This window comes from Psammomys obesus, unplaced genomic scaffold (assembly GCF_907164565.1).
Source record: "Psammomys obesus unplaced genomic scaffold, mPsaObe1.curated_primary_1811, whole genome shotgun sequence".
Taxonomy (NCBI): domain Eukaryota; kingdom Metazoa; phylum Chordata; class Mammalia; order Rodentia; family Muridae; genus Psammomys; species Psammomys obesus.
The window spans coordinates 471,556-497,677 of NW_026590809.1; the positions used below are offsets into that span (position 1 = coordinate 471,556).

The following is a 26,122-nucleotide window of genomic DNA, read 5'->3' on the forward strand; positions in this document are numbered from 1 at the left end:
CAAGAGCACACAGAGCTCTGTATAGGTCTAAGTTGAGGCTTGAGGTGTGGATCTACCTCGTATGCTGGGGTGTTCGCTGCTATCACACCACTGCAATGGAATCCAATCCAGTTTTAGTCTTGCTCTCTCAGTGCGTGCTCATTGTTCGGCAGAGTAAAGCCCCAACTTAGTGATTTGGATTGAAACTCATTGGTATTATTCAAGAAAAGTCATTTAATTGTTATGTACAAAAAGAATGATTCTACCATTTTTTATTTTTTTAAAATGTGTTTATGTGTGTGTATGCGCATGTGTGTGTGTGTGTGTGTATGTGCGCATGTGTGTGTCTGTCCTGGGAATGGAACTCCGGTACTCTGCAAGAGCACTGAACTGCTCTTGGACCTGGAACTCTGAGCTGCATTCTGAACTGCTTAGCCATCTCCCCAGTTACATTCTTTTTTTTTTTTTTTTTTTTTTAAGATTTGTTTATTTACAATGAATACAAATCTCATTCTAGATGGTTGTGAGCCACCATGTGGTTTCTGGGAATTGAACTCAGGATCTCTGGAAGAGTAGCCAGTACTCTTAACCTCTGAGCCATCTCTCCAGCACCAGTTAGATTCTTACATTTCTTTAAATATTTTATAATGAAAGTAAATTTTAAATAGTTATAAAAATGCACACTTTCACTTTTGTTGATTATAAGTTTGGAGTGATTGCTACCAAAACATCTATTAGTCATTGTTTCAAATATAAAAATTGAAATGACACATGGTAAGTTTGTAAAAACAAGCTTCTCATAAAAATGATTTTATATGAATGTCATACACAGTTAATATTTAATTATGTGAATATTTTAGTTTTACCATTTATTTTTTATGTAACACCAAAAGAACACAGTTTTGTTTTAACCTAGGTGCCGGGGCTTCATCATTTTATTCTCGCTTCCTTAAAAGCTTTGGGAAATAAAAGCCAATGGGACTTTTTTTCTCTTTCAGGTTTTTAAAACAGTTTTATTAAAGACTAACTTATGAAGCATGCCACACATATTTAAATATAAGCCGATAAATTAAATCTGTCTCCACAATCCCAAACCCCTTCTCTCCCAGGCAAGCCCTCACTCTTATTTTCTAGAATTTCATGTCGGTATGGAATCATATTGCCTAATGTCCTTCACCCACTGTTATCATTTTGAGATTCATAGCCACTGGGGCTTTTCGGTGATTCACCTGCGTGCTCTTTTATCCTAGGTGTTTTCAAAGCTGGGAATCCGGGTTCGAGGGCTCTCTGGGATGGACATGTAGTTGAATTCCCATCAGTACTTTCATTTTAAGGATACCTGAACCATATACCTTAACCCTTAACCATGCATTGTTTCCCGTCAAAAGGCATGTGCAATGTTTAATACTCAACTACAAATAGGGCTAAAAATCACCCAAGAGGGGTGCATTAGTGGAAGTTTACAGTCCCCAAACGCTCCGCAGGCATCTTCTAAAAAGAGTTCAGAAACTTCCCTTTTCCAGGCTCTGAAGCAGGCCAAGGGTTGTTCTGGAGGACCGCCCATTCCAGACCCAACATCCTTTTCCGTTTCTTCCGTTTTTTCTGGCGCAGGCTACATCCAGATCTTCGGGCTTTTCAGAAGAAGCCTCCTGGCCTCCCTGCTCCCTGCCTCCTTGCCAGGCCAGTTGCTGTAGGTGCAAGCCACCTGTGAACTCATGCCAGCTCCTTGAGACTTCACAGAAGGCAAAGGCATTCCAGGACTCAGAGGCTGTGGTCAACTGGCCAGGGGGTGGAGACTGCTCTCTGCTCTTAGTTGCCCTATGCCCCGGGGACCTGGCAGTGGCAGAATCCTGTGGGCACCTGGGGTAGTGGCCCGGGAGCCTGTGCTCCTCCCGCGGCCTCCCAGGGTGTTATCTCCGCCCCAGCTTGGGCTCTTTCTGTTTCACTTTTCTTTTTAGCTGGGGTTGGGACTCCCCGGCTGGAAAGCTCACTTGGGGAAGCCGGGGAAATCCCGGCCGATTTCGCCCCTCGCGCCTCGATTGCTCCCGCTGGCTCCCGCCCTGCAACCTGCAGCCTGAATTCCATGGAGGTACTGAATGGGAGATGGTAGTGCTGCTTGGTGGTGGATCAGCAATGGAATTTTTCCCGAAAGCCTACGCCCCGGGCCCCTCCCAACTCTGGCTCTGCACCCTTCTCCCCACCAGCCGCGGGCCAGGCCGCCCCGCCCTCTTGACCGAGACTTCAATTCTCAGTGGCACTTGACGCGGAGCGTTTTCCCTGCTGTCCAGACATTCTTCTCCGGGGTTCTCCTCTACATCCTCCCCTTGCAGAGTAGGGCAGCTCCAGCCCGCTGTACTCAGAGGCTTGCAGTGCGCCGTTCTCCGCGCTGCAGCCACCTTGCCAGGGCAGGACTGGGGGTGAAGCAACGCCTGTCTGGTTGCCCCCGCCCAGTTGCAGACTTGGACGAAGACAGGATCCTGCGGCTTGGAAGGCTGAGTTCCACATCTAACCAAGCTCAGAGAGGTCAGGAAAGGTACCAGCGCTTCTCTCCTTTCCACATTCCCCTTCTCCTGGCCCTAGGGAAAGGATCTCTCTCTCTCTTTCTCTCTCTTTCTGCAAAAATCACCCACCTCTTCCTTGTTGAAGATGCCTCTTCTAGGGAAAGAAATGTGCAGGGATGGTCATAGTGTGTATTAGTGACAACTTAGCTCAAGTCACAGAAGGCTTATTAACACAGCTGATTGTCTGAAAGGCCAGAGTGAAGGAAAGCAGTGCAGGAAAGCTAACCTGAAATAAAATCTGAACCCAAGTGGCCTTTAGATGAAAACTCAGCTAACTTTTTCCAGTGGGTCTGAGACTGCAAAACTGCAAGAATGCAAACCTCAAACGGATTTCTATAACCCCTTGCACTTAAAGTTATGTTAGCTTCCAAGAATATGTAAACCAAATACTGTAAACGATCCAGGTGCCAGACTCTTGAAGTGTCACAGGAGCCAAAATGGAAAAGAAGTGATTGGCAGCTGCTACTTTCCATTGGCGATTTTAAACTGTTTTCTGATACTCTCATTGGTGGCAAGTCTCCTTAAGTGACTACCACTTGCCCTTGCCTTTTTCTGTAGCCAGGGAGGCACCACTGACCTGGCCAGGTTCTCCAATTTGAGTTGGTAAAGAAACAAATTTCTAAGATTATTGCATCTTTCTGTGTAGAGCCTGCAAGTTAGATCATTAACATTGAAGAGTCACCAAAATTTAAAGGATTTCCTGAAGAAAGCTTAGTGGGAATGATAAGAGGGAAGCTAGTCCAGAAGGAACATCAGTACAAATAAAATACTACCAGACAAAGCAAGAGTTAGTTGAGACTTTCAAAGTGAAAAAATAAAATTGGGAGTTCTACTTAAAATGTGGAAGTATCAGAAAGTGCTCCAGGCTTGTTATAAGTGTGTCCACTGTCCTGATCTTTATCTTCTCCTCTTTCCCTTCAGAGAGTTTGCAGTTGGACTCTGATGGGTTTGCTTGCCTTGTGATCTATTTGGCAACAGGATAGGGGTCAGGTTGTACCTAGCTCAGATCTCAGACAGCCTTCCCTTAGCTTGAATGTGCCTGCTGGCTGCTGATTGGCAGGCAAGAACAGCTCCACAGTGTGATTGGAGAGCTAGCCCTGTTTGGAATTTTCCTGTAGATAGCTGGTGGGTTAAAGGAAAAATAGTATAGTACTTTCTTGTCAATTATGGGAAATATCAGTAGTTTTATTACATGATATAACATCTGTCAGTGACACAGATTTGTATAAACTAATTTTGAAGTTTAAAAAAAATGGCTCAAGGTTTCTGAAGCAGAATTTGGAAACTGAAGAAGTCTGACCTTGGGAAGCACTCCAGCTGAGGTGTGCAGGCTCTCAGCACTTTCAGAAAAGCTAAAAAAGGAACTCTGAATTTTCCTGAGGGAAACTAATCAGCTCTATAAATATTTGGCCCAAGGCATTTAAAACTTTTTAGAATCTGATTTCTCATAGATTTTTCTGCTTTTGTATTTTTTATAACTATTCTTCTGAATGCTGGTTAATGACAGCATAGGGAATTTTCCTTCCACAGCCTGAGTTTTGGGGAGTTACACGAGTAACAGCCAACAACTTAAATTCTAAGCTCCAAATACTGTTCCAAGTATATATGTTTTTAGAAAGTGTCATAGTGGACATCTGTAATACCCAGTACATATAAATAATAGTGCATATAAATAATAGTGCTTCAGTGAGTACAGTGACTTCTGCAAGGAGATGGGTTGTGGGAGGGTTGACCTCTTCCAGCCTAGACAGACCTAAGATTGCAAGGCTGATACAATGAATTATTTCTCGGGGAACAATTTTTTTCCACACACTGTCAATTATTTTTTCTTTTGGCCTGATGTTACTAGAGTCTTAGCTTCAAATTATTTCTGTAGCTGACATTATTATGCATATACTTAAAGATTATTATCACATAGTATCTGTATGTGTGTGATCCCTTAAAGAAATTCATGGTCCCTGAAAGAAAATATCTGCCTAATATATCAGTTTTTAAATAATAACTCGTAATAGGCAAATCTGGATTGACTTCTGTACCTGTATCTCTCCACTTGCCATTCCATCCATCCAAGTAGTAAGGTAGGACTCAAGGAGAGATGTTGAAGAATCTCCTGTTACACCGTGACTGAGGATTCGATAGCCTTTCTTTGAGATGGCTTCTTCAGAAGGCCTAGTGTGATGGTTTGCTGATGAGCCACATTCCTTCTCTCTGCCTCAGCCTTGGCTCCTAGATGCCCCTCTTCCATGGTTCTGGGAACTGCAGGAGATGGCTGCAACTCCACATTGCATGAAGCTTGTGTTTACCTTTGTACTTGTGGGAGGAAAAATTTTATCCAATTATTGAGAGAAAATGAGTGGTTTGGGGGATAAATGGCATGCAGTTAATTAATATTAATTATTATTTTTACTGTCTTTCAGCTAATTAATATCAAAATTATATTTACATATGTACATATATTTATGTATCCCATAGATTTGCAGGTATATATGTACAGGTGTGGGCGTTCGCAGCTGTTGGCAGATAGAAGGGGCTATTTTAAATTATATTTGGACTACAACGAATGGAAAAGCAAGGTTAGCCTAGACATCCTGCCTGAGATACTGAAGTAAAAATTTATGCGTTCAGAAGGAACCTAATGTGAGCCTGAAAGTTACTAACAGGCACTATGCACCATGCTGCCCCAGGGACCATGCTGGCATGTTAGCAGCACCTTTGAATTCTAATGCCATTCCATGTTTACTCCTACTGTACCAAAAAGAAAAGAGTAAAAGGTGGCGCTGCATCCATGCCCTCCCATGTGGAGTAGGATCCAGCCAACAAGACCTTGTCCGTGTGGAATAGGATACAGTGTGGTCAAGGCTGACTCTTATCAGTGCTATTTTGTGTGTGTCATGGTTTTTGTATTCGGTACAGTGAGAAGTAAAACACACACACACACACACACACACACACACACACACACACACAAAAACACACCCTGTCTCTCTCTCACACACAATCTGTGCCAGGAAGCAGACACTGGCTGTTGTTTGAGAGATTATTCAGCTCTATATTAAACAGTGTTATCTCTTTCTGAAGAGTTATTCTGGGCCAGCGAGGTGGCTTCTTGAGTAAAGGATCTGGCCACATAAGCTCGGCGACCTGAGTTCAAACCCTGGAACTCATGTGAATGTGGAAAGAGAACCCACTCCGTGAAGTTGTCTTCTGACCTCACTCACACATGTGCCGTGGCACATGACCCTCCCATCCCCGTCTTGCATACACATACCATGATAATAAAAGTTAAGTTAAAAGTGGGCTGTTCAGTGCTGGGGTCAGAATTGGGACCATTTCAATTATCAGTGTTTGTACGGAGAGTGTTTATATAAATGTATTTTTAAATATTTTATGCCACTACAGGGTAGAGGACTGCAGAGACACAGTATGATGGTGATCTATGTATCTGAGTGTAAATATGTTTTCTCCAAATGCTTATTTCTTCTATGGCCTGAGGAGTATATAGAAATTAGTTTGCCAAATGAAGAAATAGAAACTGAAAATGATCAAGGGTGGGGCTGGGGGAAGAGTTGACGACAGGATTGGTGGGGGAAGGGACCTGAACTCATTGTTGTGGCTCAGAAAGAGGCCCTGGGAATGTTATCGGTGGCTAAAAACATTGAGTCATATTTCTCGATGGACAGTTTACTCTTGCACTTTCCACTTGAAATGTACAAGACAAAGTGGTCTTTGAGAACTCACGACCAAGCTCTGAGGTGATCAGGGAACTGTTAAGACAGTGTGTCTCTTAGTCTCCTACTGGAGCTCATCAGTAGGCCTGGGTTGGCTGGTCAGTAAGCTGTAGAGTTCTGCCTGCTTCTGCCTCCCCAGCATTGGATTATAATTTCAGGTCAGCATGCCTCATTCTTTCGAAATGTGTGTTGTGGTGATTAACCTGAAGTCCTCAGGACTATAAAGCAAACACTCAGCAACTCAACTGTCCTTCCTCCAATCCCACTCTCTCCAACTTTCATTCTTACCTCTCTACAACAAAAATAAGTATGTAAAATGGAAATTAAATATTATCCTTGGTGTATTTTATTAGATTGTTCTTGCTTGTGTTATTTTCAATACCTAACTCAAATAGCCTGTAAACTTTTACTAAGTAAGAACTATCCATAAAACTAAAACCGTATTGGAAGTATGCATCAAACAGGTGGACAAGACACTAGTGTCAATGCTTTGATTAAAGGCTTCTCGCATATGAGCATTTTTCCTGCATGTAGCATCCTGGAGGAGCATGGTACATGGTGAGCCTCTGGGTGGGAAAGGTGTGTGTCTTTCTTTGCAAAACAGGAGAAGGGTAACCATGAAAAGGGAAGAGGGAAAGGAGAACTCAGGCTTATCTATCAAAAGCTCCTCTACATACACTGAGTGTGGATTTGTAGTTCCATTAGCACTCTATGCCTCACTCCCTTTGTCAAAGTAATAGGGTTCTCAGGAAGATGCCTGGTCTACTTTTGCTTTATCTTCACCCTTCCCCTGGGCTTCTGGATAACCATTGCTAACTGGCCAGAGTAGGAGACTTAAGAACCTAGTTTGGCTGCTGTGGAAGTGTCTGCTGGTGATAAATGGAACTGAGTTTATGTATGGCTTGAATGAGCAATGGTTCCTCATCGTATCTTGTAGATCCCAGGTCCTGCCATGGTGCCTATGCTCTAATTTCTCCTATTAAGCAAAAATTAGACTGATTTTTTTTTGTTATATTTCTTTCCACAATGGCGTTTATCCCACTGTATAGAACAATTTCAAACTTATCTGAGATTTTCCTATTTTTAGATTCTTTTGAACAAACCAGAATTTCATGCTGTTGTGTGAGAAGGCTTTTGTTGGGAAGATGCAACACCAAACACACATACACACACACACACACACACACACACACACACGCACACACACACACCCCTCTACTCATCCCAGATATGAAGATCATAACCTACCAAACTAGGGTTATCACTTATAGGAGCAGAAATGACTCAAAGGCAGCTGTATCACCAAAGCTCACGTCAGCATGGCTGATAGCTCATGAAACCAGAAACTTAAGAGCACAATTCATAACCTGCAGACAGCTGGAAAGGCTAAATAGTGCCCTTTCCAGGTCAGTCAGTTGGCCTGACCCTCTTCCAGGCAGCACCTCTGGATTCTTCTTCTGCCAGGCAGCTGGTCTCATCTCAGGGTCCTCTGTCTTTGGAGCTTGGCTTCTCTGAGAGTGACTCTCAGCAGTCTCGGTTGTTTATTCTTGGAGGGAAAGGGTAGTGAATATGGTGAGTTTCAGGGACTTCTTGAAGCTGTTTTGAGTTGTTTACTTTCTGTCTTAAGGAGCTTCTCTGGAATGTAGAAGGACTGGATCTGGGAGGAAACTGCCATACAATGTGCCCACTTCTACTCTGAAAGTGTACTTCTGTTGTAATAGATTCAAAGAATCTAGTTGTGGTTTACTCCACAAGCTAGTCCTTGGTTCTCTTTCCATATGTACTTCCCAACCATATCCCCATCTTTACTTCCTATGTTACTTGGTCACAATTCCATTCTTTAAGTTGTGTAAATAACCAATTAATAAGTCAGTGTGTGTTATAATTTGTTTTTCCATGCCTACACTGACTTAGCCATATCTTTGAATGACATTCAATATCTAAATGATAGCAATAATGGACTTTGATACTCTTTGCCCTATAGCTTATCATACTACTGTCTGTAGTTCAGACTTGAGTTTTTAAAATTAGATCTTTAAATTATGGATACATTTTTTTTCTGGTATTTTTTTTCCTAAGTGATGAGATCTCTGGCCTAAAAAGACAGCCACCCTCTCCTGCCCTCACTGTACAGTGATGTGATATAAATAGGACAATTACAATAGATAGTACCATTAAAAATGAGAAGAAGAAGGACTGTGATAGCCACTAGTCCTTAGCAATTCTAAACCCAGTCAGGCCTGTTTCCTTAGTTCTCTGTGCCCTCAGTGCAGAAATGCCCAATAAAGGCTCAAATTTGTTCCAAGTGTCAGAACACAGTCTAAGAATGAAGTCCAGTAAGAGGAGTTATGAGTGCTTGTGAGAAAACTCCAAGAAAACAAGACATGAGTCTTGTAACCTCAGTCTCTTCAGAACATAGAATTATTCTCAGAATTTGTTTTATTCTCCTCCCATGTGTAGCAGATAGGAGTGAGATTACTCCAGCTCTTGTTATTCATATGCTAGTATGGAAAACATTTTTTTAAGACCATGTATGGCTTGTCCTTGTGATTGTATACTTTATTCAGGTGACCTTTCTTAATCCTCAATGTATAAATTGTCTGATGCTCTGAATAAAGTTGGCTATTGCATGAGACTTTGCCTCATTTTTAGGTCCTGCTTTTCCAGGTTCACACCACCAGCTAGAGTGGTGACACCAGAGAATAGTTTTCTTGGCTTGTTTTCTTCAACCTTTGGATATTTGCTTCCTCTTTGGACCTTTTCTCTTTTTACCATTAGAAATAACACATTTTACTTCCTGCTTTTAGAATTTGTACATTCTTTTATGTAATTGTTGTTATTCTGTTTTTTTTTTCCTTAAGTTTAAATATCTTTAAAACTTTGAGGCTTCCTTGAGTTTTATTCCATTAAGAAAAAAAAAAAAATTGTACAATCCCCAAGACTGGCTCCTCTTTATTTTGTCTGTGAATCAGAAAACTATAGAAGAACTTGTAAGTTGTTTTGGAGCCCTTTAGACTAGCTGGCCAAATCTGTAAGATGTGACCTTAAAACTTTCTCATGTCTTAATAAGAGATTCAGATATACAAGTCATTTGACCTTTAACCTAAGAGAACATTGTTCTAATGTATCCCAGATTAGATCTTTGTCCTAAGACCATGTGTTCCTTTGAAAATTTGTTGATGCCCAGACAAGCAAAGAGGAAAATAAGTTTTATTTTTAACTAGGCAAGTATTTTGTTACTGAGTTAATGTGTCATATAGTCTATCCCGCCTTGGAAGTTGCTATGTAGCTAGTCTGGTCTTGATTTGTGGTGCGCCTGTTCTGCCTGTCCAGTGCTGTGATTACAGGCATGGCCCATCAGAGTCAGCTTGAACTTCCCTTATTTTTCTGGTCTTACACTTAATCTTAGCAGTTAAATGCATCCAATTGTTGTGTTCAGAAGTACATTTTTTTTTTCTTTCAGTAAAAGTGAAAGCCATAGTGCTGCCAGTAACTTTCTTTAGTGTAATGTAGCATGAGTTGTCCTTTCTTTAAATGCCAGTAACATGACATGACCACCACACTAGTCTTTACTGATATTGTCTTTGCCTTTTCTCAGCTGTCCATTGCGTGACCATTTGTAAATTTCACTATCATTAATTTTTATAATGAACTACCCTAAACTTAGTGTCATTAAAAAAAAAAAGAAAAACATTTTTCTTAACGTTAAAGATTTGGACGATGCACAGTGGTGATGGTTTTCTCCTCTTCCTCAATGCCAGCACCCTCTTAGGAGGAGTGTGGGTCCATTATGGCTTAAGGTATTAGTGGACATAGGCTCATTCATATGACACTCTATATCTGTTTCTTGGGTGGCCTAGCTGACCTTCATAGGCTTTCCCCCTGGCTGAGTGTTATTTCCTTATACCATGAGGTTTTGAGGTTGTTTTGTTTTGTTTTAGTTAAAAAGAAATATAGAAACCAGGATAGAAAATATACTCCTATCCTGGTTTCCCCTTCCTGGGCTCCTCCTAGATCCATCCTGCCAGCCTGCCCAGCTAACTCCATATTCTTTCTTTCCTTACAAAGCAGGCAGGCAAACAAACAAAACCACCACAAATCAGAATTGTTTTTAAAAAGTAAAAACATGAGACACAGACCCATAAAAACACATCAGAAACCATAGTATAAAAAAAAACAAAAGCCGACTACTAAGACAAAAAAAAAATCCTAAAAAAAGCACAATATTAAACAAAAAAGTATACAAAAAATACCACTGAGTTCATTTTTGTGGGCCATCTACTGCTCCGTATGTGGTCTGTTGTTGAGTGTGGTAAATGTACCCATTGAAGAAAACCCACTTTTTCTTTGTTAGTGGGAATCAATTGCAGATAGTTTCTGGGTTAGAGGTTGGATCCCGTGTTCACTTTACATAACATTCAAAACTCCTCTAAGACAAGAAGTCGGAGCTGCCAACATTTAAGGATGGAAAACTTAATTCTGACTGTCACACTTGTATCATTCTTCTGGAAAAATAGCTTATAAGGCCATCCTCTACTCAAGATTAGAGGACATAGACATAATTTCTTGGTGAGTAGACTGGCATGCATATCCACATGCTTGAAGCCATTGCTTTATGGTAGCTATTTGTGGAAATTATACTCCACAAAGGGTGGTATTGGAAAGAAAATACTTGGGTCATATTGCTGTTCATTTCAGAACTTTCCTCTGCTTTCCCCTCTAACTGTGTAAAAAAAACAAATTTAATTACGACTGGTACCCTTAGTATCTCATCTATCCCACACTTTATTTTTTTATTTACTATTTACTAACACAGACAGCTTTTTTTTAATTTACAATTTACTATTTACTATTTACTAACACAGACAGCTTTTTTTTTAATTTACTATTTACTATTTACTAACACAGACAGCTTTTCTCTTTATCAGAGTTTTTGCCCAAGAACTTTGAATTTGCTATTACTTTTTGCTTAGGATTTTCTTATTTGAGATATGTCCGCTCTCCTTTACCTCCTTTTGGGCCTGACTCAAGAACCCCATTTTCTTTCTTCTTTTTTTTAATTCTTTATTAATTTCACTTTATTCACTTTGTATTCCCTCTGTGGTTCCCTCCCTCCTCCAGTCCCAATCCCTCCCTTCTTCCCCCCTCTGCATGCATGCCCCGCCCCAAGCCCATTGATAGGGGAGGTCTTCTTTTTCTTCCTTCTGATTCTAGTCAATTAGGTCTCATCAGGAGTGGCTGCATTGTTTTCTTCTGTGGCCTGGTAAGGCTGCTCCCCCCTCAGGGGGAGGTGATCAAAGAGCAGGCCAATCAGTTCATGTCAGAGACAGTCCCTGATCCCATTACTATGTAACCCGCTTGGACACTGAACTGTCATGGGCTACATCTGAGCAGGGGTCCTAGGTTATCTCCTTGCATGGTGCTAGGTTGGAGTATCAGTCTCAGGAAAGACCTCTGTGCTCAGATTTTTTTGGTTCTGTTGCTCTCCTTGTGGAGTTCCTGTCCTTTCCAGATCTTACTGTTTCTCACTTCTTTTGTAAGATTCCCTGCACTCTACACACAGTATATATTCACTCATATAGATATATAATATAGGATAAACCTACTAAAATCTGTACACCTAAAAAAACTAATCAAGAGGGAGGACTCTTGCTAAAATGTTCAATCCCTATCCAGAAAGAGGATGGACATCAGAAGAAGGAGAAAAGAGGGAACAAGTCAGGAGCCTGACACAGAGGACCTCTGAAAGGCTCTGCCTTGCAAACTGTCAAAGCAGATGCTGAGACTTATGGCCAAGAACCCCATTTTCTTTCTTTTTTTTAACTTTTATTAATTACACTTTATTCATTTTGTATCACCCCCGTAAGTCCCTCCCTCCTTCCCTCCTGGTCCCACCCTCCCCCCCTTTCTGCATGCATGCCCCTCCCCAAGTCCACTGATAGGGTAGGTCCTCTTCTCCTTATTTCTGATCTTAGTCTATCAGTTCTCATCAGAAGTGGCTGCTTTGTCAGGGTTCTAGGTTATCTCCACGGATAGTCCTTGGTTGGAGTAGAGTCTCTGGGAAGTTCCCTGTGTTCAAATTATCTTGTTCTGTTGTTCTCCTTGTGGAGTTCCTGTCCTCTCCAGCTCTTACTATTTCCCACTTCTTACATAAAATTCCATTCACTCTGCCCATCAGTTGGCCATCAGGCTCAGCATCTGCTTTGACAGTCTATACTGCAGAGGCTTTCAGAGGCCCTCTGTGGCAGGTTTCAAGGTTGTTTCCTGTTTTCTTCTGGCTTTCAGAGGCCCTCTGTAGCAGGTTCTGAGGTGGTTTCCTATTTTCTTTTTCTTCTGATGTCCATCCTCTTTGCCTTTCAGGATGGGGATTGAACATTTTAGTTAGGGTCCTCTCTTAGTTTGTTTAGATGTACAGATTTTAGTGGGTTTATTCTATGTTGTATGTTTATATGAGTGAGTATATACCATGTGTGTCTTTTTGCTTCTGGGACAGCTCACTCAGGATGATCCTTTCCAGGTCCCACCATTTACCTGCAAATTTCATGATTTCCTTATTTTTCATTACTGAGTAATACTCCATTGTATAAATGTACCACAGTTTCTGCATCCATTCTTCAGTTGAGGGGCATCTGGGCTGTTTCCAGCTTCTGGCTATTACAAATAAAGATGCTACAAACATGGTTGAGCAGATGTCCTTTTTGTGTACTTGAGCCTCTTTTGGGTATATGCCTAGGAGTGGTATGGCTGGATCTTGAGGAAGAGCTATTCCTAGTTGTCTGAGAAAGCGCCAGATTGATTTCCAGAGTGGTTGTACAAGTTTACATTCCCACCAGCAGTGGAGAAGGGTTCCCCTTTCTCCACAACCTCTCCAGCATGTGTTGTCACTTGAGTTTTTAATCTTGGCCATTCTCATGGGTGTAAGGTGAAATCTCAGGGTTGTTTTGATTTGCATTTCCCTAATGGCTAATGAGGTTGAGCATTTCTTTAAGTGCTTCTCTGCCATTCGATATTCCTCTACAGAGAATTCTTTCTTTAGCTCTGTTCCCCATTTTTAAGTGGATTACTTGGTTTGCTGCTTTTCAGTTTGTTTAGTTCTTTATATATACTGGATATGAGTCCTCTGTCAGATAAAGGGTTGGTGATGATTCTTTCCCAATCTGTAGGCAGTTGATTTGTTTTGATGACGGTGTCCTTTGCTTTACAGAAGCTTTTCAATTTCATGAGGTCCCATTTATTGATTGTTGCTCTTAGAGCCTGTGCTGTTGGTGTTCTGTTCAGGAAGTTTTCTCCTTTACCAGTGAGTTCTAGGGTATTCCCCACTTTTTTTTTCTAGCCGATTTAATGTGTCTGGTTTTATGTTGAGGTCTTTGATCCACTTGGACTTCAGTTTTGTGCAGGGTGATAAGTATGGATCTATTTGCATTTTTCTACATGTAGACATCCAGTTGGACCAGCACCATTTGTTGAAGATGCTATCTTTTTTTTCCATTGTATGGTTTTGGCATCTTTGTCAAAAATCAGGTGTCCATAAGTGTGTGGGTTTATTTCTCGGTCTTCTGTTTGATTCCATTGATCCACCATTCTGTTTCTATGCCAGTACCATGCAGTTTTTATAACTGTTGCTCTATTGTACAGCTTGAGATCAGGGATGGAGATACCTCCAGAAGATCTTTTATTGTAGAGGATTGTTTTAGCAATTCTCAGTTTCTTGTTATTCCATACGAAGTTGAGAATTTTCCTTCCAGGTCTGTAAAGAATTGTGTTGGCAATTTGATGGGAATTGCATTAAATATGTAGATTGCTTTTGGTAAGAATGGTCATTTTTACTATGTTAATCCTGCCCAGCCATGAGCATGGGAGATCTTTCCATCTTCTCATATCTTCTTCTAATTCTTTCTTCAGAGACTTGAAATTTTTTTCATACAAGTCTTTGACTTCCTTGGTTAGGGTTACACCAAGGTACTTTATGTCATTTGTGGCTATTGTGAATGGTGTTGTTTCCCTAATTTCTTTCTCAGCCCTTTTGTCTTTTGTATACAGGAGTGCTACTGATTTTTTTGAGTTAATTTTGTATCCAGCCACTTTGCTGAAGGTGTTTATCAGCTGTAGGAGTTCCCTGGTAGAGTTTTTAGGGTCACTCATGTATACTATCATATCATCTGCAAATAGTGATAATTTGACTTCTTCCTTTCCCATCTGTTTCCCCTTGATCTCCTTTAACTGTCTTATTGCTCTAGCAAGGACATCCAGCACTTTGTTGAAGAGATATGGAGAGAATGGGCAGCCTTGTCTTGTCCCTGATTTCAGTGGGATTACTTTAAGTTTCTCTGAAGCCACAGTCACCTTGGTACCTAAACCTCACAAAGACTCAACAAAGAAAGAGAATTTCAGGCCAATCTCCCTTATGAACATTGATGCAAAAATACGTAAAAAAATACTTGCAAACTGAATACAAGAACACATCAAAGATATCATCCAGTATGACCAAGTAGGCTTCATCCCAGGTATGCAGGGGTGTTTCAGTATACGGAATTCTATCAATGTGATCCACCATATTAACAAACTGAAAGAAAAAAAACCACATGATAATCTCCCTAGATGCTGAAAAAGCATTTGACAAAATCCAACATCCATTCATGTTTAAAGTATTGGGGAGATCAGGGATACAAGGCACATATCTAAACATAGTAAAGGCGATATACACCAAGCCTATAGCCAACATCAAACTGAACCCCATTTTCATTGAAGCTTTCTGTGATCAGCAGTCTTAAAATTGCATGCCCCCAAAGAACCCCTGCTTTATACCAGCTCTACATCATCTCTGTTGTTGTCTAATACAACAAAGTTTGCAATAATTTATCTGTAACTCAGAGGGTCAAATATGATTGGAAATACAGGACTAGCTTCCAGGTTCTTAAAAGTTAAATAATATTTGATGATGCAAGCAGCAACAATAAAACTTATTCAGATACCAGCTCAAAAGAGAACTAAATGCAGTTCATAAATAGAGACTTGCATTTATTCAATTCACATTTGATTAATTGATAAAGTATAGAGAAATTTTTAGTTTTCAGAGCTTTCTTTATGATGATAATAAGGAATTCCGGACTTGTGAATATTTTATTTAATAGACATATGAACAGTTCTCTTCTTGTGTTATAACACAAATTATAATGAAACATATTTTTCTGATTTTCTTCATTGACACAGAACTGTCATTTGTTGGTTCTGGCATATGGTAGTTTCTATTAGAAACTCAATGAATGAATGAATAATGGATATATTGCTACTAAGGAATACAACACTATTAAAATAATAGGGAAGATTGGGCATGGTTGCCCATACCTGGTAATTTCAGTCTTCAGCAGCAGATAGAAAGATGCTGTTTTAGACCAGCCTGTTCTACATTGTAAGTCCTTGTTTTTAAAAAACAACCAACCAACCAGCCAATTAATCAATCAACTAACCAATCAAGCAAGCAACCAACCAAACCTAAAACTACTGGGGGGAAGGAAAAAAAAAAGTTCTTTTCAAAGATAACCTAATTATTGACATATTTTATTTAGCCATTGAATTGTTTGCTTCAGGCACCAGTTCAATAATGTTGAGTGCCTAGAATGTATAGGTTGTATTCTAAACACTTGTCTCCAAAAGCCAACCAGCCAGCCAGTCAACCTACCAGGTAGACAGACAGACAGACAGACAGACAGACAGACAGACAGACAGACAGAAGCATCACAGACATAACAACAACTTGGAAAAGAAAGAAGAGCAATTTCTAGGAAAGATGATTTATTAATAATACATTTATTATAAATAATTATTATACTACATTATATATAATTATTAATACATTTATTATAAATAATTATTTATTTGTTGAATTGCTTGCCTCAGAACTAGATGTATGGAAAAAGCATCAGGAATCCTCAATTTAATAGAAACATATTCACGAGGCTTGTCAGGCATACAGGATGGTCAGAGCTGTGATAATGGAGTCAGATGGGCTGACACTGGGGAAAGACTGAATCCTTATATACCTGCCACCTTGCCTGCAAGAGGATGGAGCCTTACAAATGCCATTTGTGTTGCCTCTAAGCCACCTCCTGTTGTTGAGTGTTAAGAAAACTCAGTCTCTGAGAAAATGTGTTTGGCTAGATTTGATACAGTATGAATTATCACTGGTCAGGTCACGTTCTTCCCAGTGTACTCTTTATTTTCAAGGTCAAGAAGTGAACTGTAATTTCTTAGGAACCTAATTTGACCCAGAATTCAGTCAAAATACTTGGATTCATTAGAAATGTGAATGTTTTAGAATACAGGAAACATAGTAGAACCAATCCAGGGCTGTTGAATATTTTATGACATTTTTTAAAAACACAGAGTGGGTAATTTTGCAATTACAAAGAAAATACTTTCATAAATGAAAGAAAATTGAAATATACCACACCCTAATCTCTAAATTCACTCAAACAGGAGTTCTTTTGTTTTCTTCATTCTAGTTACCAAGTACTTTAGAAACAATTTAGCATAAGAGGATAAGAGACGTTTACAAAAATAGATGTATTGTTGGCATATAATTTATCGAGTACCTCTTCTCCCAAGAATGCAAACGATTAAATATGTCGTCTTAGTATTATGCCACTTCACAGTGTGAGTCCAATGATCAGATTTACAAATCTGTATTTATAGTTTTAGATGCTACCCTTGTAAATCAATGTCCCAGTGATTGCTTGCAAAGAAACTTGAGACATGGTTTTGCTGAAGGCTTGTTTGACTTGGCATGAATGTACTTACCTTATTAATTTTGACCTTTCTTAACCCCAGTCACTGTTGTTTACAAAATAGGTCTTCCAAGCCAAGTATTTTATTTCAGTTCTGGAAGATGAGCAGCTGGACAGTTCTGCTGAACAGTAATACCTGTTTTCACATCTGGCTCTTTGTGCGTGGGTTCTGCCAAGGTATGCGGGAGGTAGACAGAAGTGATCATGGAACTCTCTATAAATGCACTACCTAGTGGAGTGGTTAATAGCTGTATATCTAGAGTTGAGTGCCTGTGTGTAGAGTGACTTGCTTTAAACACACGGTTTTCTGTCACAGTCATCAGGACATGCTGCTCTTGTTGGGAATATACTATTTCTTCCAACATCTCATTCTCCTGACGTGTGTTTGGTTTTTGCTCCCAACACATGCCTGATCCAGTGGTCTTTAGGCTTCCCAGGGGAAGAGTTCCATAAACCTCCAAGACAGGGTTGCATAACTTTCATTCTTAACTCCATTTAGTAAATATTTCTGTACATTACTTCCTCCTCCTTTGTTAAAGCGCTAAAGACTTTAACAAAATCAACTCTCCCAACTCATGAAGCTAATTTAGTTTTCACACAGTGAAGCGCTGTGACTCAAATGACCTGCTCAGTACTCTTCTCTAGAAAGTGGTAAAAATGGGGTTTGAACTTGGGTCTTACTTTAGATTCTGCATTCTTCCTATGAAGACTATTATTTTCTAGCAGTCACTACTAGCACAACCAGTAACAAATACAAAAATGTAAAAAGAGAATATCAAGTTACATAACTTATAGATGAAAGCTGTGTAAAACAACAAGTTACTAAAACATACTAGAGAATTCAGCATATTTACTAGAGAGATGTAAAAATATTTCATTTTCAATAGTAAATTATCGTTAGCTAGTACTAACATTAGTAAAACAAATCATACAACCTCCCACAGCAGGGACACAGCAATTCTCTACAATGATTGCAGTTTACCTGAGGTTTGACTGGATGACTTAGAACAAGAAAACCTATAAGTACATTTTCAGTAGTGAAAAAAAAAATAGCTAATATCAAGCTCCAAGGGAAGTAAGAAAAAGTGTTCTCATTTAAAATTGGAGAACTATTAAGTGAATATTGAATTTACTATAGAAATGTGAAAAAATATTCCTGGGTCATGATAAGAAGTAGAACATTGGTTCAGCCTTAAAGAGAATGCTGAAGACAACGCTAACAGCAAGTTTACACAGGATGCTTACGGTGAGCCAGGTAGTGCAAAGTGAGAGCAAAGCAGCCATAACAAAAATGCCCATGAAAAGGGTGATAAGTGAGCTATAGTGAGTTAGAATAAGGAGAATTACTATGGAATGGTGGCTGGTTCCGATCCTCAAGCCCTCTGTTTGCAAATAATAGATGCATTCACGGCAGTGTAGTGGCATTTTGATTCATAGTAGTGATGATGGAGGACCTTTAATTCTAAGTTGTAAAACAAAACAAAACCCTCAAAATCTCTTAATAACTATCCTTTTATATGTAACCAATCCATGTGGAGGTGCAAGACCAACCATCATAATCCTATTTAATTAGGAAAAGTTGTATCTGTCTTGCAATTAGTTATGGAAGTTAGTATGGGCAACTGGTGTAGCCAAGTCAACTCCTAGTGGATAGCTAATGTGTGTATGTTGCCGGGGATGGGGGGGTCCCAAAAACACATTGTTGAACCTAAACTTTATCTTCCTGTGTAAACCTAGACAATGCTTTTAATTTCTGTGTATTTTTTCTTCTGAAAAATTAAGATAATTAGAACAAACTCTGGGGCTGTTAAATCTGATAATCTGAAGAAAGAAAAAAAAACAGCAATATATGCTGTGGTAGTCAACTGTAACCTTATATATGGTGCTTTGACATTGAATTAGAATCACCTCCAATATATTGTCATTATTTCAAAGATAAATTGTCTAAGGTCATGAAACTATTTGAAGACAGAACCAAGATATGCATTCATGTTTCTTGACTTTCCATTTGCTTCATAGTTGTGTTAAAGTTGGTGAGGATCCAGATTTTATCAAGAATTATTCAGCTTCAGTGCAGTATGAATTACTGTTGTTTTAGTAATTTAGTCGGAATGCGGTAGCATGCATGAGAATATGAGAAGATGCTTAATTTTCCAATATTGTTCAGATAACAATCCATAGACAAGAGAGATTTTCCATCTGTAGAAATGAGTTATTGTCCGCAAATGTTAGGGACATACTGAATGCTACTCATCTAGAAAACTATGGAGATGATATATGTTATGCTTTTGTATGGGATGTGTGTTCTATAAGACCATGCTATACTTTTTATTGTTAGTATTAATATGACAAAACATTGGAGGGAAAAAAGTAAGGACTTACTTTTGACTTAAGAGTTTAGGTAGAAGCCTGTGGTTGCCATCCTACAGCAAGGCACTACAGGACAGAGGCAGAGGGAGAGCAGAGCTGTTAACATCATGGCAGCTAGAGGGCAGAGAGCATAATATAATAAGAAGAGGCCAGATGATCTTTCAAAGGCATTCCCTCAACTTCACTTCTCCCAATTAGGACTCAGCTTCCAGAACTCTACCACCTCAGCACAATCTATTCAAATATTGGTATCAATGGAATAATCCGTTTCTGAAACCAGAGCCTTCAAGATCCAAATTCTTCCCCCAACCTCTGCCTTCAAACACCCCTTGCATAAGTGACCACACCTGAATCAAATTCGCCTTCAGGACACTTTAAGTCCTGAGTTTTTAGCAAAGCCTTTTCAGTTGTCTCTGTACCCAACCTGTGTGTGTTGAAGAATCTGCTTCTTTCAGTAATGTAGTCATGTAGCATTGCAGCCTTCCTTATGTAGAGATTGTCCTGATGCAAGAATCAAGGTATCTATGTCTATCTGCTAGATCCTTAGTTCCTCCCTCAACAAAACAGTCAAATCTTAGAGTGCAGTAAACCTAATTCCACAAGGAGTGAGGCAGTATTTGCTGATGTCCTAGAAACCCATTTTCTTTCCACCTAATCTGAAGAGGATAGGAGAAGTGATAGAAAGCAGAGAAAAGAAAAAATTTTAAATTAATAAGGTAAAAATGGCCACCCTTAGTAGTAGTTAGACGCATGCTAATCTACCAGAGAGTTGGCCCACTGCTAACCACTTGAACAAGAGTAGTTAATGAGGCCAATGGAGAGAAGATATAATTATAAACTAAGTCACCTGTCATGGGGGCCAGGGCTCTCTTGGCTCTTCCCAGATAATTACATACAGCCCCTATAGACAAAACAATTACAACTGACAGTATGGACACTATCTGCTGTCCAGGCCAGGGAGAGGAAAATTCATCGCACAGGAAGCTTAGCAGTTTGTTTTGCCAACTGGCAAGTAAACTTGGTTAATAGAAACAAGCTGGTTCTTAGAAGTTTAGTGAGCTGCTGGCCTGGTGCTAGAAGCTTTGTTCTTTCATCAGAAAGGGGCTCAGCAAGCAGTGCTGTAGACATACAATGCCTGGGACCACTCCAGGAATCTGTGGCTACTTTGTTGATTCAGATATATAGTGCAAACCATTCTCTACATTGCACAAAATGAGTGGTGTCTGAGGTCTCATCAGCCAGAATAACTAGAGCACAGAAGAAAGGTAGCCAGTGCTGGTGAGACTGTGTGTAGATAGAATAGGCACCAAGGGATTTTATGGGCAAAAGTCCATTAGTGTTTAAGAATAACTTTGTCCTGGACTGCTTTACTTGATCGTGTTATTTCTGAGAACTGTGGTAATTGTGCTGCCATGCTTCTGCAGGAAGCAATGGAAACATTTGACTCTGGAGATTTGCCAGAAGGAGCTGTGCTGTGTCATTAAGCTGTCGCTTCTTCTGACAGGATGTTACCAGCAGGTGATAGCAAGTACGTGTCCTTACAGTTGTCATGTGATATTTCCCGAGACAAACAGATGAGGTGTGTCTTCTGTGGCAGTGCTGAGTGATCACACTGAGACTGGTATCAGCGTGATGGCTATAAATCACAGCATACACTTTAATAGTTAAACAATTAGTGACGGTTTGCTGATTTTTTGTAATGATGAATAAATTTTATATGTATCATTTTGTCTGAATACCACAAGGAATCAAAAGCAGAGACTAAAATTTAAATGCCCACCTGGGAAACTTTTGTGTTTATCACGTCTCTTTGAACTAGAGGGAAGTAGTTTTTCTCTACCAGCAAATCTCCAGAGTTCAAGAATCAGCTTTTCATATCTGCTTCTATAAATTCAAGTGGCATATGAGTACAATAATTTTATCATGTGAAGATAGTATGTAGGAGAAATAAAGCTCAGAGAGTGACCGCTATTAAAGTCAACCCTAACTAGATTATTTCAGTGCTCTGTTCTACAAATAAACATGGCTTGGCCTATGGGATGGAAGGAAGATGTATATTCTTTAGAAGCAAAACCTATAGAGCTTCTTTTTATCCACCTCTTACCAGCAACTCGGCATGATTCCTCTAAAATTCTTCTCTCATTCTTCCACTAGTGCTTTCCTTATGTTATTTGAAACCTTCTCAAACTCTCCACCTTTGAAAACCTCATTCTTTGTTCTGCTGGGGCTTTGCCCATCTCCTGATGATCTTTGGTAGCCTTTTTGAGAATTTATATATACATATATTATTACAATTTATTCACTTTGTATAAATCCTATCTAGAGATGTATTGTCTCAATTAGACCATTATTGTCTCTGGGACAAATCTACTGGTTCCTGTTCTTAGATCTGATAAACAGTTTACATCAGGACTAATCAGTCACCATTAACATTAAAATAATCCAACATAAAAATAAAATCATAATATAAATACAGTAATAGTTTTGAGCCTTCTCTGTGTGCCAAGATCTGTTTTGGGCAGCTTACATGAATGAGTTGCTGAATTGCACAATCATCCTGTGAGGTAGGCATTAACCCCTTCCCGATCCTACTGGTGAGAACATCTTGAATTAACTCACCCTGTGGTATTGCCAGTTAGTTGGTTAAGTTGGCTTTCAAAACTGCATCTGTCTCAACTTTTCAGCATTGAGGTTGCAGTTGGCTCCAGTGAGGAAGCTGATATCTAGTTTCATTTCATTTTACTCCAATTACTCTCCGATGGTCACATGGGGACTACCATGCACAGACTGACAGCACAGCTCTAGGCACTTCCAAAATGTGGTCACTAGGTTAGGAGCAGAAAAACCAGGCACAGAAAATACGGTCAAAGACAGTAATAATGGTCCACCATTTCTAGAGTTTTTCTAACTGAAAAACAAAGGGTCTTAACTTCGTCGCTGTATTAGGAACAATGGTATTCACTTACGTTTCTCATCTCCTTTAAATGAAACACCGTGTTAGGTTTTCAGAGTGCCAAGTGACAGGGCCATGGTCTCCTTTACCAAGCACCAGATAGCCTAATTATCTTCCTATAAGATAACATAGATATAATTTATAGTTGGTTGATAAATGTTTAACCAAAGTGTCTAAACCTCTCCTAATACTTTTAACTGTTTGCTATCATTTTCTTACACTTACTGCTTGAATATATAGATGCATTTCAGATTGCAGTTTTAAACTTCAAAAGGTACAAAGTGTTTTCCTTTTTTTTTTTTTTGTGAGGATATGCATGGGGCTTTGCTGTCTATTTTTTTCTATTATTATTTTCTCTTATTTCTACATAGGGAGTAATTGTGTGACTAATTATCTAGACCCACTCCACTTCAAGAGAGTCCTGTAGATCAGTAGAAGAAACAGTACAGTCTATATAGCATGCTTGCCTGCCTCCTTCTGGTTCTAACTGCTTCAAGCTGAACATTGAGGAGATGGGAGAGGGCTAAAGGGCTCAATTTCTCGTGGACCATCTCCTAGAGGTAGCTGTTTCTCTTTTCAGCTGAAAAGACTTCTGGGTCGGGGGACCATGGCTAGAGCTACTTCTCTTGGGCAGGTGTGGGCTCTCCTGAACACTGTATGTTTCTATTCTGGCCTACGGTGGGTAGCAGGGTGAATGTCTTACTCTCAACTCCTTCTCTTGGTTTTGCAGATCATCAGATCTGATTATGTCATACTGGTTAGATTTATTTATGTATTTACTTATTTATTTATTTATTTATTTATTTATTTATTTATTTATTTATTTATTGTCAACTTGACACAAGCCAGGATCATCTGGGAACAAGGAGCCAGTGTTGAGAAAGTACTCCAACGGTTCCCCATAGGGGAGTCTTCTTGACTAATGTGATGTGGGAGAGCTTAGCCACTGTGGGTAGGTAGTCTGGGTGTTTTCAAAAAGCCAGCTGAGCAAGCCATGGAAAATAGGACAGTGAGCAGTTTTCCTCCATGGCTTCTGTTCCTGCCTTAAGTTCCTGCCCTAACTTCTCTTCACAGTGTACTATAAACAGAGGGCTGAAATAAACCCAATCCAAGTTGCTTTTGATCATGTCTTTATAATAGCAATAGGAGCCATGGTAGGACATCAAAGGAATACACGCGGTTTTGCTTGAGAAGCACTGGAAGCAAACCTTCATTTCTTTCTGTTATTTATTCCTTTCTGCAGGCATGTTTAGGGGCACATCAATTATTCTGCTGATGGCAATGAGGTATAATTTATGAGTACTGTAACAGAATCCTAGACAGTGGGTATTTTCAACAGCAAAAATTTGTTTTTTACAGTTTTGAAAGTTTGGAATTTTAGGAACAAGAAGCTAGCTGATTTGTTTTGTGGTGAAAGATATTTTATCCTACTACAGACCTACTCCTACCATGTTTTTAGGATGGTAGGAGAGGAGGGAGAAAGGAAGCGACAGGAGGGGTGGGGAGCAGAAGGAGAGGGAATAGCTGGCATCTGTGAGACATGACTCCTCTGGTAGGGATGTCCTTGAATGGTGACTATAGGTTTTGCCTTGTCTTCTCCTCCCTGGTATGTAGTCTTCCATATGTCAGCTAGATATGAGGTCTTAGAACAGGCTGCTGGTGTTAAACGCTAAATAAGAGAGCTTTCTTATCTATAACTTAGTCTTAGAGCTAGTATCTAAACTTTCTTAGAAACTCACTTGAGAATTTTGGGTGACATAGTCCTCTTTTTTTTTCTTTTTTATTAAAAACTTTTACTACCTCAATAATGACCAAAATAGCTTACTTAAGATAATGTTAAAGCTATAAATATGATATCCTTCATATCATTAGTCCTTCTGTAATGTGTCTAAAATGTTTCTTAATTATTTTAAGATAGAAATTATTTTATTCTTTTAAAAAACATTAAATGTATACTTTCCAAAAGCAAAATAGGAGGTAGGCTATTTTAATATTCTCTAATAATGTAAACAAACCCCTTAAAAGCAGATACACTTTATAAATTATATATATGTGCATAAATATTTCTAAATACTTAAGTGGAAACTCTTAGAACAAGTGCATACAACAACTAACTTTCATCATCTTGCTTAGTTTTATTAATTGTATAAAAATCCCACAATTATTTTTGGCATTCTTTTTCTTTTAGTTATTATTAGAGTACAGGCAACATGGGCATCAATTATCTTATGGGAAACTTTGAAGGCTTTTAGGGAAGATTTATAAAAAGCAATGCAGATCTAGATTTTCACGTTTTCACCACAGAAGTCTTTAACAGAATGACCAGTTTCATAGTCAACCATAACTCTGAGGAAGAGATAAATTAGGTCATTCCATATATTATTTTATCTCTTTACGCCCTGCCTTTTGTTCCTGCAGAACCCGCTCCAGTGCATGGCCCTCAGGCTGTTTGAAGCAGTGTCTCTTTATGGTCTATGCTGGTGAGGTCCGTTAGAGCACAGACACCCATGTCAGCAGATAACCTTCCTACAAGAGGTCAAGTAAGCAAAATTTAGGAATTGTATCATGCAGTGTAGTAATGTGACAAACAGCAAGTAGGACATGGTGAGCAAGATGGTGTTGTTTATGCTTGAGGTTTAAGAAAATGAGTATGTTGGTGGAAAAGGAAATGCCAGGGTTTAGAAATCTCTGAGAGAACAGAGAATATGCCGCATAGCAGAGGTGGCCGTTTTCTGTCACCCAGAGTCAGATAAGAAGTATTTTAGGCTATCTGGTTCAAAAGTTCTCTGTCCAGAATAGTCTTCTCCTGTCATGTGGATGGATAAAATCTTGATCACTGGTGAATGTGACTGGCCCCAGCAGAGCTTCATTTACAGAAACAGGTGGCAAATAAGATTTGTCCTGCGAGAAGTGTTGTCTCTATTCTGACATCCATGGTGAACAAATTCTGCACCTCACTTCCTGCTCGGTTATTAGATGATCTAAAGGAATGCAGTGCTTCCAGGTACATACAAAAGTAATCAATCCCACGACCCCTTTCTTCAGTGAGTACTCTAATGTAAGCAGATTAGAAAATAACATAGGTCTGGTTGTTTGACGAACAATTGCAACTTCTGGAAACTATTTGAAAACAATGTCTGACCAAGTTCAGTATGAAGAGCTAAATAAAACAAAGCCAAAGAAATAGAAACCCAAGCTCTGGAGCCTTGTTGGTAAATACCTATCTTTCATTTTTTCTCAGTTGTAATTTCTGTGTCACCTTCAGACAAAATTCTGTAGTGTGTGGTCAGATCACAATTGACAGTGCCAAAGGTGATGGAGGTTATAGAAGTGAATGTCTTTACAAGAATCCAAAAAGGAAAGGTGATTCCTGTCTTGATCAGTAATTTTTGTTGTTGGGAATTATAAAGATAATAAAAATTGAAAGAAAAAGTGTGAAGAATATGCATTGGGCACTAATTATCAGTAAACAGAAATGCACCCAGTAACTTTCCAGGCTTCCTTGAAAGGAAGCTCCATTTCCTGGAAATCTTGAACTCACAACCAATTTGTGCTTAGTGTTTTAGACAAACACATTTCCGGGACGGCTGCCACAAGGACTCAAGGAAGAGGCAGAGCAGTATCCTGGATATTGAACTTACATAACTTGGGGCATGTTTAGCAAAAACATTGTAGCTCTGAATTACCTTGTCATTGCAAGATATTGATAAAAATAAATAACCATGTTTTTAATTCCATTGTGATAAG

The 26,122-nt window shown here is 39.4% G+C and overlaps 1 protein-coding gene across 4 annotated transcripts in view; it reads left to right on the plus strand.

Moving 5' to 3' along the window:
- Nucleotides 1-1,815: 1,815 nt before the first annotated feature.
- The window catches only part of Il15 (interleukin 15), a 68,206-nt gene continuing 43,899 nt past the window's right edge, over nucleotides 1,816-26,122 (plus strand). Inside the window, exons 1-2 of one of the 4 annotated variants that reach the window (XM_055609031.1) lie at nucleotides 2,080-2,502; nucleotides 24,794-24,915. The gene's annotated coding sequence lies outside the window, so the exon portion shown is untranslated. The other 3 variants (XM_055609030.1, XM_055609028.1, XM_055609029.1) reach the window with 3 other exon arrangements.